Consider the following 14,587-nt stretch of genomic DNA (forward strand, 5'->3'; position numbering starts at 1 on the left):
ATGTATTATGGCAATTAGGTAGAGCAGTGGATAGAGCACTGGTCTAGGAATCAGGAAGACTCAACCTCTCAAGTTCAAATCCGGCCTCAGACACTTACTAGGTGTGTGACTATAGACAAGTCACTTAATCCTATCTGGATATGTAGAATGGGCTGGAGAAGGAAATGGCAAACCATTCCAATATCTCTGCCAAGAAAATTCAAAGCAGTATCACAAAGAGTCAGATATGATATGAAATGACTCAATAATATAGATGTATGTGTGTAAATGTATATAGGGAGAGAGAGACAGGGAGCTTTTAACCAAGGCCAACCTGAAAGTTAATGCCCTGAGTTAATGCTTTACCTTCTCATATTAAAAGCAAAGCGTAAGTCTCTGAAGCACCTCTGACTCCTGCTAGAGGCTTAGGGCACCACCATTACCCCAGGACAAGGCCTGAAACAAAGCGCATTATATGTTTACCTGCTGCCCCTTGACACTAGATTTGTATGTGTGTGTGTGTGTGTGTGTGTGTGTGTGTGTGTGTGTGTAGAGTTGATATTAAGTTAAAATGAATATCAAAGGTAACCTTAAAGGGGAAAAAAGTGACAAAAAGTCATAGAATGTGTGAAAGAAAGGTGAATTTAGGATTACAGAAAGATGGCATGAGTCTCAGATCTCTGGGCTTTTTTTTCTTCTTTTTGGTTAAAGCAGGTTGGCTGAAACCACCTCTTTCTACCCATTCACTGCCAAATCCCTTGTTCTTGCATACACAAAGGGATGCCACCCTGATTGCCTTAATTAAATGGCTTTTAAAAATGGATTTCTAGGTAAAGGAGTATTGAAATCTTGATAACATAAGGTATATTTTTGTTAAGGTGCGTGGGGGACACAGGAGAGAAAACATGAAGTGTCACCTTTTCAAGTCACTATCAAGGCAGGAGAGGGTAGATCACAAATTAAAATGCTAGAATTCCACTCTGGCCTCAGGCTGTTGTTGTTTCATAGTTTCAGGTGTGTCTGACTCTTTATGATCCCATTTGGACAGATAAAGGAGTGGTTTGCCATTTCCTTCTCCAGTTCATTTCACAGAAGAGGAAACTGAGGCAAACAGGATTAAGTGACTCACCCAGAGTCACACAACTAATAAATGTCTGAGGCCGGATTTGAACTTGGGAAGATGAGTCATCCTGATTCCCAGTCCAGCACTCTATCCAATACATTATGTAGCTGCCCCTAAATAACCTAAGGTTATTTTATGTCAACTACAGATCTCAGTTGCTGCTGATAGGTATTATCTTTCATGTCTAAAAATTCAGGGAAAAGAAGGAGGATGAGGAAGAGGAGGAAGAAGAAAACAAGGTGGAGAAGAAGAAAGGAAAAAATAAGATAGAAGACAAGATTACATTGAGTTTTAGGGGGGTAGTATGGAGGGGGGAACACAATTCAATTTAGTTTATTAAACATTCACAGTTAATCTGATTCTTCTTTTAGAGATGAGGAAACTTAAGGCCCAGGCAAGACAACTAAGGTACTTGGCCAAGGTCACTGTGTTATCAAAAATCGGAGTCCATATTAAACCTGTTACCTTCAAATATAGTGCTCCTTCTCCTGCATAAGGTTGCCTCCTAATTATTCCTAGGATTTTTATTATGACTATTATTATCATAAACTAAACTGTTTGAACTCCATTCCAGTCTGTCCAGTTAAATAAATTCCATGTACTATATACACTTGAAAATAATTAAAGCTGAATATTTTAAAATGATATAATAAAGACTTTATTAAAAAATGAAGATTTGCTTTCTGTTCCAATGGAGCTGGTGGCTCAATGGATTGAGTTCTGGGCTGGGAGTCAGGGAGGTCTGAGTTCGAATCTGGCCTCTGACACTTACTAGCTATGTGACCCCAGGGAAGACACTTAACCTCCATTTGCCTCAGGATTTTCATTTGTAAAATGGAGATAATGGCATCTACTTCTCAGGGTTGTTGTGAGGATTAAATGAAATAAAATATTTAGCACAGTGCCTGGCACATAGTAAACAGTATATAAATGTTAGCTATTATTATTAATCCAAATGAAACTTTACTGTAATTATATTACATAACAGGTACTCAGATGTTCTTTCCTGTGAGCAGGGAAAAGTCCTGAGACTTGACTGCATGGATTTCTGGGAGACAGTCTCTTTGATAGATAGCATTATTTTATCCTCACCCTGGGAGATCCAAGGGAGCTTGTGTACAGACATTTGGAGTTGAGAAGAGGCTGAAAAAAACATTTGTTTCAAGCAAGGAGAAGAAATAGAGGGTCCTGTGGGGAACTTGCCACCCAGAACTCCCAGATAGCTGCCTCTCCATCACAAACAATGGAGAAGCTTTAGGTCAAAAGAGGAGTGTAGTCCATTTGTTTTTGAAGTGGGAGTTCAACCTAGGTCCAGCATTTGACCTATATACAGTACCAAACTGTCTCAGATATTTAATTCAATTGCATTTCTATTTTTTTATGTGATGATGTTTAAAATTCAATTTTATTTTCAGTTTCAATTTTTCTTCCTCCTTCTGCTCCCCCAACCCATTAAGAAGGCCAGAAAAATAAACTGTATTACAAATATGTATAGTTATGTAAAACAAATTTCTATGTTAGCCATGTCCTTAAAAAAAGAAAAAGAAAGAAAGAGAAGAAAATATGCTTCAGTTTGTACTCAAAGTCCATCTCCAACTTTCCATCTAGAGGTGGAAGTGATGTTTCATCATGAGTCCTCTGGAATTGTGGTTGGTCATTGTGTTGCCTGGAGGCAGCTAGATGGCTCCATGGACAGAGTGCTAACCCTGGAGTCAGGAAGATCTGAGTTCAAATCTAGCCTCAGACACTTACTAGCTATGTGACCCTGGGCAAAGTCAATTAATCTCTGCTTCCCTTAATCCATTGAAGAAGGAAATGACAAACTACTCCACAATCTTTCCCAAAAAAATCCCACGGACAGTATTTTCCACAGAATCATAAAGAGTTATATTGATTAGAGTTACTAAGTCCTTCAAAGTTCATTATCTATACAATATTGTTGTTATTCTAGAAATTATTCTCCTGGTTCTATTAATTTCTCTTTGCATCAGTTCATACAAATATTCTGAGGTTTTTGTGAAACCATCCCATCCATAATTTCTTACAGCACAATAATATTCCATCCTATTCATATACTATAAGTTGTTCAGTCCTTCTCCACTTAATGGGCATCTCCTTAGAAAGTCCTGCATTTCCCATATTTGCTTAGAGTTAGATCTACCTACCAACATAGAAAAATGAGCTTCATATATGTTGCTTGATTCTTTAGATTCAGTGGGTTTTGATTTCTAGTAACAATTTTTACAAGATCCTATTATTTTGAAAGAATAATCACACCACACAGGAGTATCCCTACCTTACCTTTCCAAGTTACTGAATAAATCCTCTAAGAATCTGGAATAAATCCGTAGTCCAAGACTATACTTCTACACAGCCTTTCCTTGCACGTAGGTAAGTCAGGGTGAATACTCATTACATATTAAAAAACACCTAACTAAAATGAACAGAATTCACTTCATTTCACTGTTACAGGTTTAGAAGTGGAAAGGACTTTAGCGGCCAGTTAATATAACTCTACTCTCCTCCCACTCTTCATTTATCATATAAGGAAACAGACTTAGAGAACCTAAGCCATTTTTCCAAGGTCACAGAGGTAGTAAGTAGCAGACTCAACATTTGAACCAAAGTCTTTGTATTCCCCATCCAGGACCCATTTCACTTTACCACACTATAACTCCAAGTGAATAACGAGCAATAAATTACTTTATGAGGCAGCTTGATCTCTTTTGAGAGGAATTTCAGAGTGAAGAACTTTATGAGGCTGAGACTATTGTGACAAAAATAAATGAAGTAAAAGAAGGTTAGTATTGAACTTTTATGGGACATTTGTCATTTTCTTGTATAAACAATTTTATTGTCACTCAGAAGAACTGTTTTCTTGAAGTTAGTGACAATTTTCCACACTCCATCATACTTTCTGCCACATTAAAGGTATCATTTACACCTAACTTTACTTCAAATTCAAATTTGTCTATAGCTTCCTCTTTGTTCCCATTTCATCTTTTAGTAATGGTTGGTGAAAATGCTGCCCACACAAGTTAGACTGAACACATCAGTTGTATTAGGCTTTTGTTCTTCTTGCCATCAAAAGTCACTATTTCCCTCCTTGACTCCACATCATTCGTCAGTCACTGAGTTATTAAAACTAGAAATGCTAAGTTTGATTTTGACTCACGCTCATCTTAAAGAGATAAAAATAAGTCACTGAAACTGGAGGTGGAGAAGACTCACTGAACCAAGACTTCTCAGTCGATAAAATATTTTTTTCCTCCTCCCTTCATTGTACATTTAAGAAGTAGGCTGAATAGCCCCCTGCTCTGGGGACTACATTGTGATAAAAGGACTGCCAAAGGACTCTGCCATTCCTAGAACTCTCCTCTTGCCATAGGGCCAGGAATTTTAAAAAAGTCTTTCTATAGTTTATTTTTGATTATGGTCCTTGAGTTTTGTTAATATTTTACAGGGTTCTTTTTGTTGCTGGGGATGGTGGTAGTATTATTGCTATTACTGTCCAAACTCTAAATTTACTATTAACTTACTAGTCAGATAGAGAAGAAATTGATGTAGCCCACTTCCAACTACTTCCTGCCAGCAATTATGTCTAGCTGTTGGTATTTTCTAATGATGGACAGATATTACCCTGAATTAAGCTGGGTTTTTTTGGTGTTTCTCTCTCTCTCTCTCTCTCTCTCTCTCTCTCTCTCTCTCTCTCTCTCTCTGTCTGTCTCTCTCTCTTCCCCCTTTCCTTCTCTTTCCCTCCCCCTCTCCTTCTTGACATAAGCATTCCTGTCGCAAACACTTTGGTAACTAGAACAAATCAATCAGCAATGTAGGACTTTTCCCATAAAGCCTGTCTCATAGGCCCATGGATTTTCACTGCCTTTGGAATGATTTTATCCAGCTCTTCCACTTGCTTCCTTTGTGACTTTGGGCAAGTCACTTTTAGCTCTCTAGGCCTCAGTTTTCTGCCCCCTCTGTCAGGTGAAGGTGCTGGAATAGATATTCTAACTAATTCCCTCTCAGTTCTGTTATCTTAGAGAACCCCATCATCACACCTATGTGTTGTCTATAACACACAACAGGAATAGCTCTTATGCTATTGCCCTTGAAGGTTTACGAAATGCTTTAGTTCCTTATCTCTCTTGATCCTCAGGCAGGTATTACATTTTAACAGATGAAGAAACTGAGCCTTAGAGAAGCAGTGATTATTTTCATGGTCACACACCTACAAGAGTCTGGGGCAGCTAGGTGGCCCAGTGAATAGAGAGAGGAGTGGGGTTAGTGATGAGAGGGGGGTGGTTATTCTTTTTTCCTTCCTACAAATTAATTTTCAAGTTTTCTTAGCTTTGTCAAGAGATTATCGATTTTAGAGTTGAAAATGACCTTGGAGGGTGTCTTGTCTTACCTGAGGCCCAAAGAAGGTAAATAAATTGAGCTAGGTCACACAGATAGTTAGTGATAGAGTTGAGAAAGGTCCTATGTACCAAATTCATTGCTCTCTCCATTGTCCCATATTGAGATAATAATATAACACACTGTCACAGAGATTTGTAGGATCATACACATGCAGCTATAATGGACCTTGGGGGCCATCTGATCCAAGCCCCTTATTTTACAGATCAGAAAGAGTAAGGCCTAGGCAAGTGAAGTGATTTGATCAAAATTACACAGGAGGAATTTGACCCCCGCTCTTTGACCCCAGAATGAAGGTGCTTGAAGGCTTAGAGCTGAATCAAACTCTATTTTAAATCATCACTCCACAAATAACCAAGCCCAGAGTTGCCAAGGAATATCAAAGACAAATTTCCAAATTCTGCCTGCTCCAGGAGCTAACTATTACTATTGTCACCAGCTTTACTAAAAGGGTCCTCTTTCCTAGCACAACTATTTAAATCTATTATTTCTTCTCCTCTCCCCCCAGGGAATATGACTAAATTAAAGCTCCACCAAACAGGGGAAACCCCTTCATTGCATTCTCCCAATTGCTATATTATCCTTGTGTGCCCTTCTTTCCTGAAAGGTGTAGAGTGGTAAGTGGGAGGGGTGAGAGGTGGGAAGGACTCACTACCTTCTCCTCTACTAGGCTCAGGGGCAGCAGCCCTCAGCTCCATTCTCCAGGGGTCGGATCCTAACTGCTGCGCCCTTGAGGGACAGCTGGAGCTGTTTCCAGGAACCAGCTTGTGATCCCCTAGAGCCAGACTTGGGAAACCAAGCCCAGATGACATGCCACATGGTGTCACACTTCTGGCTGCCCCTTCTGCATTCCCCTGTTGTGCTCCGAGGTCTGGTTGGGAGGGGTCACGCTCCGCAGGCTGGATTCTTTACACCTCCTCCATTGTCAAGGGTGTACCTTCTCAGGATGCTCATGGAGGGTTTGGAGCAGGAAGGATGAGGGCTAAAGATCATCTAGGACATTCCTCTCACTTTAAAGAGAAGGAAACTGAGGTGAAGAGGGACTAAGGTCACATAGGTAATGAGGAGGAAAGCCAGAAAATCAAATTCTTATCCTCTGACTCTGAACCTAATGCCTCTCCTATACTGGGAGGCCTGTCACCCCCTCCTGGTGCTGTCCAAACTCAGGTCACCAGTGCTGCTGCTGCCATTGTACTTTCCAAATATGACCATCAAGAGACTATGCCTGGGAAGACCTGAATCAGTTGGCTGTGCACTCTCTGGGGTCCACCCAGGGGTCCCCAGGTCACCCACTCAGGTAATTTCCCACACTGCTTTTGTTACTGCTGCTGCTGCATATTCCAAAGCAGACCACCAGAGACCACCCCTGAGAGGAGCTGAGTCACACAGCTCTTCACTCCCTAAGAACAGACAGACTCATCTTCACTATTTCTTTTCTTCCCCTTTGTCCTGATGGGTAGGTACTCCAGCCCTCCAATCCCTTTACTTCCCTCACTTCTTGCTCTGAGAATTACAAGGAACTCAACCCTTCCCCTGTCTCTGAAAAGCGCATCAGTTGACTGCCTTATTTTTCACTCACTGTCTTTTATGATTTCTCCAACCAAAATTCCCTTCCCTGGGCACCACTGCCTATATAGGCTGTCTTTCCTATAAAAATGTAAACTCCTTGAGGACAGGGAGGATCTCATTTTTGTGTTTTCAACCTTAGTGCTTAGTATAGTAAGCACTGGACTTGGAATCTGGAAAATCTGAGTTCAAATTTCACTTTAGGTACTTATTTAGCTGTGTGGCCCTAGGCAAGTCATTTAACCTTTTACCCTCTGTTTTCTCATTCATAAAATGGAAATAATAATACCTACCTCATAGAGTTACTGTAAAAATTCAATGAGACAGGATATGTATGTGTGTGTGTATGCTTAGTCATTGAGTCATGTCTGATTCTTCAAGACCATGTGAACCATAACATCCATGGGGTTTTCTTGGCAAAAATAATGGAGTAGTATGCCATTTCCTTCTCCAGTGGATTAAGGGTTATATAAATATTAGCTACTACTAATAATAAAGTTTTTTAGTCATTTGAGTCTCAAATTCTTCATATACTAGCTTAGAGAGTTCAGGGACACATAGAAAGTTTGTATATAAAGTGCTGGGAATAAGTTTGTATATCACATAGGTCTCTAAGGTAGATGTGGAAACTGGAATCTAACAGAGATGCTTAGTTATACTTATATAAATAGAATTTTTTCCTTCTTCCTTTTCTTTTCCATTTTTTGCCTTTCTCCTTTTTTTCTTTCCTGTAATTACAAGTTTCCCTGTGCATTTTAAGACTTTTTTGGCATTTTGCAAAGTTTAACCAAAAATATAAACTTATAAAGAAAGATCTTTCTGGTTTCCTGACAATAGCTTTGTAATTAAAATATTATACTCTAAAACCTTTTAATTTACTTAGTTTTTATAGAACAGGTTATTTGTGAATTTATTATATGCATATAACATACATATAGTCTTAGGCATATTGTAACAAGGCAAGGAAAATACCAATTACCAGGATCCAACCAAATGACAACCATTTTACAAGCTATTAATTCAAAGCTTGAGGGTAAAAAAAAGGATTTATTTATTCATCATGAGGTGAAGCCAGTTTCTTCCCTAACATAACAATATTTTCCCTGGAGCAGTTATTACATTAGGAAACAATATATTTTAGTAAAAAAGAAATACCTATTTACCCAGAATTCTATATGTAATTCAATTTTAGCTTACAAATACACTACTCTCCTTATTCATAGAGCAGAAGCACAGAGCAAACTATTTTGATGAAACATATTTATTCCTTTTCAGAAGAAGCAGGAAAAGGATGGAGAGTGGAATAAGGACTGACCTTGTACTTTCATTGGTACAGGGATTCTTGGGTAAGGAAACTCCTACTATGCATGTCAGTACCAACTGTAATTTACTATCCTAAAGAGTTTCTTAGAAAGTTGAAACTTTCTCAGGCTCACACAGTCAGGGTGTTGTTAGAGGTAGGATTAGAACCCATGTCTTCTTGGCTTTGAGGCCAGTTTTCTATCTACTACACTATGTATTATCTCTTTACATTAGGAGCACATTTCAAGTTTGGTCTTACATCTTGAAGAGTAAAGCTTCACATTTCCCTCCAAAAGAGGCAAGCTCCTTTGAGGACAGAGATTGTTTCATTTTCGTATTTGTATTCTAGGTGCCTAGGGAAGCTAGGTGGTTCCGTAGATGGTCTGGAGTCAGGGAGACTCATCTTCTTGAGTTCACATCTGGTTTCAGACACTTACTAGCTGGGTGACCCTGGACAAGTCACTTAACCTTCTTTGCCTCAGTTTCCTCATATATAAAATGAGCTGGAGAAGGAAATGGCAAACCATGCCAGTATCTTTGTCAAGAAAATCCCAAAAGGAGCCTTAAGGAATCAGAGATTACTGAAAACAGTTGAATAATAACAGGCATTTTAAAAAATGCTTGTTGAATGATTACTTGATGTGGCTAGCTGTGAAATATAATGAAAGAATGGCCTTTTATGAAAAAAAATCACTTTGTCATTTACATTAAAACCTATACCAGATTAAATAACTCATGAGGCAGAATTGAAATGTCATAGATACCGTTTTAAAAATGGCACAAGAAAACTCACCAAACTTCATCACAAAAGTGCAAGACAGGGCAACTGATAACATGACTGAATATTCAGAACATACACAACTCTACTTTATGCTCTGCAATTCATATAGCAACACTTTTCTTTCCTAATTGAGGCAAACCAGGTGATCAAGTTACTTCCATCATTCCCAACTCTCCTTCCAGATATTACGGAATAAAAACATGAGGGACAAAGAAGGAAAGCATTATAAAATTTATACATTAATTATCTGTAGGAATGAACTGAAACAAAAATATAAATATCAACTTAATTTTTAAAAGATATTCTGATGGTGGGATAAATTAGTACAAAGTAGTCAAGAGCAGATGAAGAAGAATGGAATCCTAATGATTCTCAGGTCACAGTTGCCCCCACAGAACAAAATTATTTTATGAGATCTGGGAAACCTACTAATCCGAGATTGATAAATTTTATTGTTTGGATTAAAGAACTATAGTTCTGGGGGGAAGAAAGGGAGAATAGGGGGCTCAAGTAGGGAATAAGAAAGGAAGATTTGATTGGGAGGGATATGGGGAGAAGGAGGGAGAGAATTTTTCATTAGGAACGAGGGAATTATTAATAATCCTGTTGACTCATCAGATTTAGGAGGTGTGCTGTCTTAGATATCAATGTTAAATACTATGCCTTGATTCCATACTCAAATATAAGATGCTTGTGGTTTCTGACAATAGAAAATGGGAGCATCACAATAAAAAAGCAGTAATTCTATTCATAGGTGGAATGGCTGACTCAAATTTAAGTTTAAGGTTTAAAGTCTCCCACTTGTTCTTCACAATGAGGAATTAATTGCTGTGACTCTAGGTATGAATAGCAGTGAAAATGAAAACTGAAGAAATTTTAATAAATTATATGCTATGAGCAACATATTATCCAGCCTGGTAAATGAGAAAAACTCAGATAAATGAGCCCCAAGCATAATATAAATTGGTCTGAGACTAAAAAGAATTAGGTTGAATTTTAATAAAATATTGGAAATATGGTCCATAGTGTAGTACTCATAGAATTGCAGAATTCCCTCTACAACTAATGTGTTGAACAAGTGTCATATGGTCTTTCCCTAAAGACCTTCTAATGGGAGAATCTGTTACTTCTCCAGGCATCATATTCCACTTCGGATAGCTCTGCTTGTCAGGGAGTAACCCATTGCTTCTAAAATTGTTTTTCTTTAGAGTCCTCGTACTCTGTCCAGAAAATCACAATCACTTAGACCTTATAATTCATTCATTAATTTATTCACCATTCAAACCTTTAAGAGTTTTATTTTGTGGACAGAGAACTATGTCAGGCAATGTGGGGAGGTACAAAGTTTAGATAAGCCACAATCCTATACCAGGAGGCTTACAGAGATATACATGATATATAAATATATTGATATTAACCATATTTTGATAATATAAGTATAATATAAGTTACATATAACTATATTTCACAATACCATGGTTTGGGGGTAGTTAGGTAGCATTGTGGATAGAGTACAGGCTCTGGAGTCAGGAGAATCAGAGTTCAAATCCAACCTCAGTCACTTACTAGCTGTGTGACCCTGGGTAAGTCACCTAATCTCGATTGCCTAAAAAAAAAAAACCTCAAAGAATTCAGTGTTTCACAGATATTAACACTCATTTGCTTATAACATACCACTGGAATTAGAAGATAACATAGAAAAAAACACAAAAAAGTCAGATGACTTTCATACAGAAAGCATTGGGTTGTAAGAGGCCTCAGAAGTGTCACGGCCAAAAAAAAAAAAGAAAAAAACCCGAACCCTTAAGAGACAATTATCTAATGATGAGCCTTCAAAAACCTGGATCATCTCTGTACCATGGTGAGGCATAGAAGTAGGACTTTTGCAGAAGATAGTAAATGTATTCTTCTAAATTCTTTAGAATCTATAAATATGGATTTTTGCTAAAGAACAAGTAATTTATTGCCATTCAATCTTCTAACACAATAAATGTGGTGATTACTATAGGGGTAAATTAGATTATTTTAGATTGTCTTTTTAAAAAAAATAATATTTTCTGTTTCTTACATCATCATAGTCATCCCAAGTATCCCCCTTCTTTCAGAGAACCATCTCATATAACAAATAGAAATTTTTAGAGAGCAAAAAATCAGCCGAACTTATCAACATTGAATAAAATCTAAAAACATGTACAATGTATAATACCTATTGACCTCCTACACCCATAAAGGGCTGGTCTGGGGGTATCTTCTCATGTCTTTGATATCTATTTGAGTCCTGCTTGATCTTTATAATTTTGATTTTTAATTTTTTTATAATTTTGAGTCACAAAAATGCTGCTATAAATTATATTTTGGAGTATATGGAGACTTTCCTGATGACTTGTAGAACTTGTCTCTGAACTGAATTGTCAAATGTAATCACTTTCTATCTTGAAATTTGCAGTCTTGTTATTTTCTTTGTTGTTGTTTGCTTTTTGTTTTCTGGAGGTCACCTGGAAATTCTTTCAACTGATATTTTATTTTCTATGTTCAGAAGTTCTGGACGGTTTTTCTGTATTATTTCCTGTGTTATAGTGTTAAAGTCCTTTGTCCTGCCTTGGTCTTCTGGGAGACCCATCATCATTAGGTTGTAACTACGCACCTGTATTTGAGATCAGTATGCTTTGCTTGCATAGTGAACATATTTTCTTTTAATGTTATATTACTGTCTTTCCTTTCTGAGAATTTTGCAACCTCAATCTATTGTTCTCTCTTTTATTTCTTGCCATCACAGATTCTAGTTTTTCTATTCTGCCTCTTATGTTTTCTGTGCAGGTCATAAATTTTAATCTCATAATTCTCATTTCTCTTTTGGAAATAAGAGAATCATTGGATGAAGAAAATGGTCGATCATTAGCTTATTTTCTTTTAAATGTTTTTAAAACTCAGGGGCAGCATGTTGTGGCTCCATATTCTCTTCACATTCCATAGAGTCCTTTGTCTCATCAAATGTTTGTTCATTTTCCTTTGTTTTTCAGTATTTATTTATAATTGCCTGAACTCATTTACTAGATGTGGAGGCCATATTTCCACTTGTTAATGTTTTCCCTCTTGATTTATCTGTTCACGTTCAAGCTATTTGAATTTTCTTCTTCTTGATATCTGGGGCAATTGCAGTCTTTTTTTTTTCTCCTATTTTTTTCTATATTCACTTTTCAACTCCCTCTCTTCTGATGGTTGTTTCCTTGTGGGATGGTTCTCAAAGTGTCTCAGCCTCCTCCCACACTGAGCAATTCATGGTCCACTAGCCTTGTTCTCTGCCCCAAGTGACTTGTGGGTAGTCAGAACTGGCCACAGCTGGTTCTGGGCTCTTTTCCTTAGGTTCAATGGAGTGCTGTACAACCCCTACTCCTGCCCTCACACTCCCCCTTCCCAAACACACACATGGTTTCTTATTGTGATATCTCTGCTCCTTAGTTCTATGGCCTGGACCTAGTAGTTCAGAGAGCTACTGTACTGGTGATAAGGGTTGTCCATCCCAGGAAAGACACTTAAAAGATTTGTAACACTGATGCTATAGGGTTGCGGTCCCTTTTTGCTCCTGAAGAGTAAATCTTTACAGCCCGGAGCTAGGTTTCCAACAGCACTGGAAAGAGACTGTGATGTGGGGATGGATTTTGTTGTAAGCCAATGTGTCAGATCTTTTTATCAGCTACTTCAGCCTTAATGTCAGTAGTATGGGAGGTAGATGGGGGTATTGCTAAATGAGCTAAGGGTCAGTGAACATCAGTTCATGGTTGTTGGGTTTTTTTTAAACCATCTTTTAGATTCTGGGTATTTGAGACCATGGAGATACCTGAAGTTGTTTTATATTTGGTATATAATTTCTGTTTTGGAGAGATTTGAGAGGACATGGGGATCAGAGAATTTAATTTTCTTTTTAATGTTTTTGTTTCCTAGATAATCTTTTGAAAAATTGTAATTTTTTAAATGCGCTTTTCATTTTTAATGTAAAATTATTCTAGCTTAGTAAAAGAACAATAATTATAACTTACTTCTAGGATCCATGATTTTGTCAGTGTGAGTGTTCACTGCACTAAAATATACCATAACCTTTCTATAATTTGATAGATCGGCATCAAAAGCTGCTGAGATTAAAAAAAAAAGCAAACCCTGCTCTCTTTGCTAACCTGGGTGTGGACTTTTCTGAACTTAGTTTTGCTGGTTCTTGGGTGATGGGCACTAGTGTTGCTAGGTCCATACTGGTAGCCTTTCTAGCTTGGAAGGACCAGTTACAGCTCAAGTCACACTGGCACAATCCTTGAGAGTCCAAATCATCATTCTTGTCACTTTTATCACAGTCATTACCAACCTCATTCTTGTTGAGCATTTTTAAGGTAAGTACTGGGAATACAAAGAAAGGCAAAAAATATGTCCCTGTCCTCAAGAAGGTCTCATCTTAATAAGGGAGTCTACACTCAAATAAGTATATACATTGAAGATACATACAGTGTAAAGGGGAAGTGATCTGAGAGGGAAGGTACTGGTGAGGGGCTGGGAGGGGAACTGGGAAAAGCTTCTTGCAGAAGAGGAGACTGTATTCTTGTAGGAAGCCAAAGTCATTTATCTATCATGATGAGGCTTTGAAGGACTTTATTGGAAGAAGAAGAGTATGTGAGCTTTCTCTTTCAAGCTGCTTATTCTTTTATTTGGTAATTCAGTTCAATAAACATTTATGGAGCATTTATGGACAAAGTATTCTGCTTATGGTTGATACGAAGATTAAATAAGACATAGTTTTTAACCTCTAGGAATTTATAATATAACAAGGTGAGAGGTAAGAAATAAAATATATACGAGTAAGAGCACCAGCCACAGTGTCGGGATGACCTGGGGATCAAATCCGGTCTCAGATACTTAGCACCACACCCAGAAATAACTGGCCATGTAACTTTGAGCAAGTTACTTAACCCCAATTGCTTTAAAGAAAAAAGAAATAAAACATAAAAGTTGAAGTAAAATGTTAAAAAAAATGCATGTTATACAAAGTACCATTTTAAGAGTTGTTTTCCCTTGCACTGTAAATGAACTATAAGTTTTCTTTGTAACAATGAAATTTCCATTTTGATAAGGAATTTTTGGTCAACTACCTACATCTCCATCAAGAATAATCAAATAAGTGATTATATCTGACTTAATTTAAAAAATGAAGCCAGCAAGCTTTCTCAGTAACTACTATTCACATTTCATACCCACTGCATTTTTCCATTTGCACAACTACATTTTTTTGGTTATTTTTCACCTCTATAATGACAGCCTGTATCTGTAAGAGCTCCTTCACACAGATGGCAATTTGTTAGCTAGACAGTTTGAAGATTAACATTGCTAATATCAGGATAATCTGTCACCTATGCAATACTTATAAAATTACTGCCGTGTAA

The 14,587-nt window shown here is 37.6% G+C and overlaps 1 protein-coding gene across 9 annotated transcripts in view; it reads right to left on the minus strand.

Annotated features, from left to right (window-relative positions):
• Positions 1–14,587, minus strand: part of NRCAM (neuronal cell adhesion molecule) — a 319,224-nt gene that overhangs the window by 100,485 nt on the left and 204,152 nt on the right. The gene's annotated exons all lie outside the window — the stretch shown is intronic.

Source organism: Petaurus breviceps, unplaced genomic scaffold (assembly GCF_028583685.1).
Source record: "Petaurus breviceps papuanus isolate PSGF00001 unplaced genomic scaffold, PetGlider_PUasm1.0 84, whole genome shotgun sequence".
Classification (NCBI taxonomy): domain Eukaryota; kingdom Metazoa; phylum Chordata; class Mammalia; order Diprotodontia; family Petauridae; genus Petaurus; species Petaurus breviceps.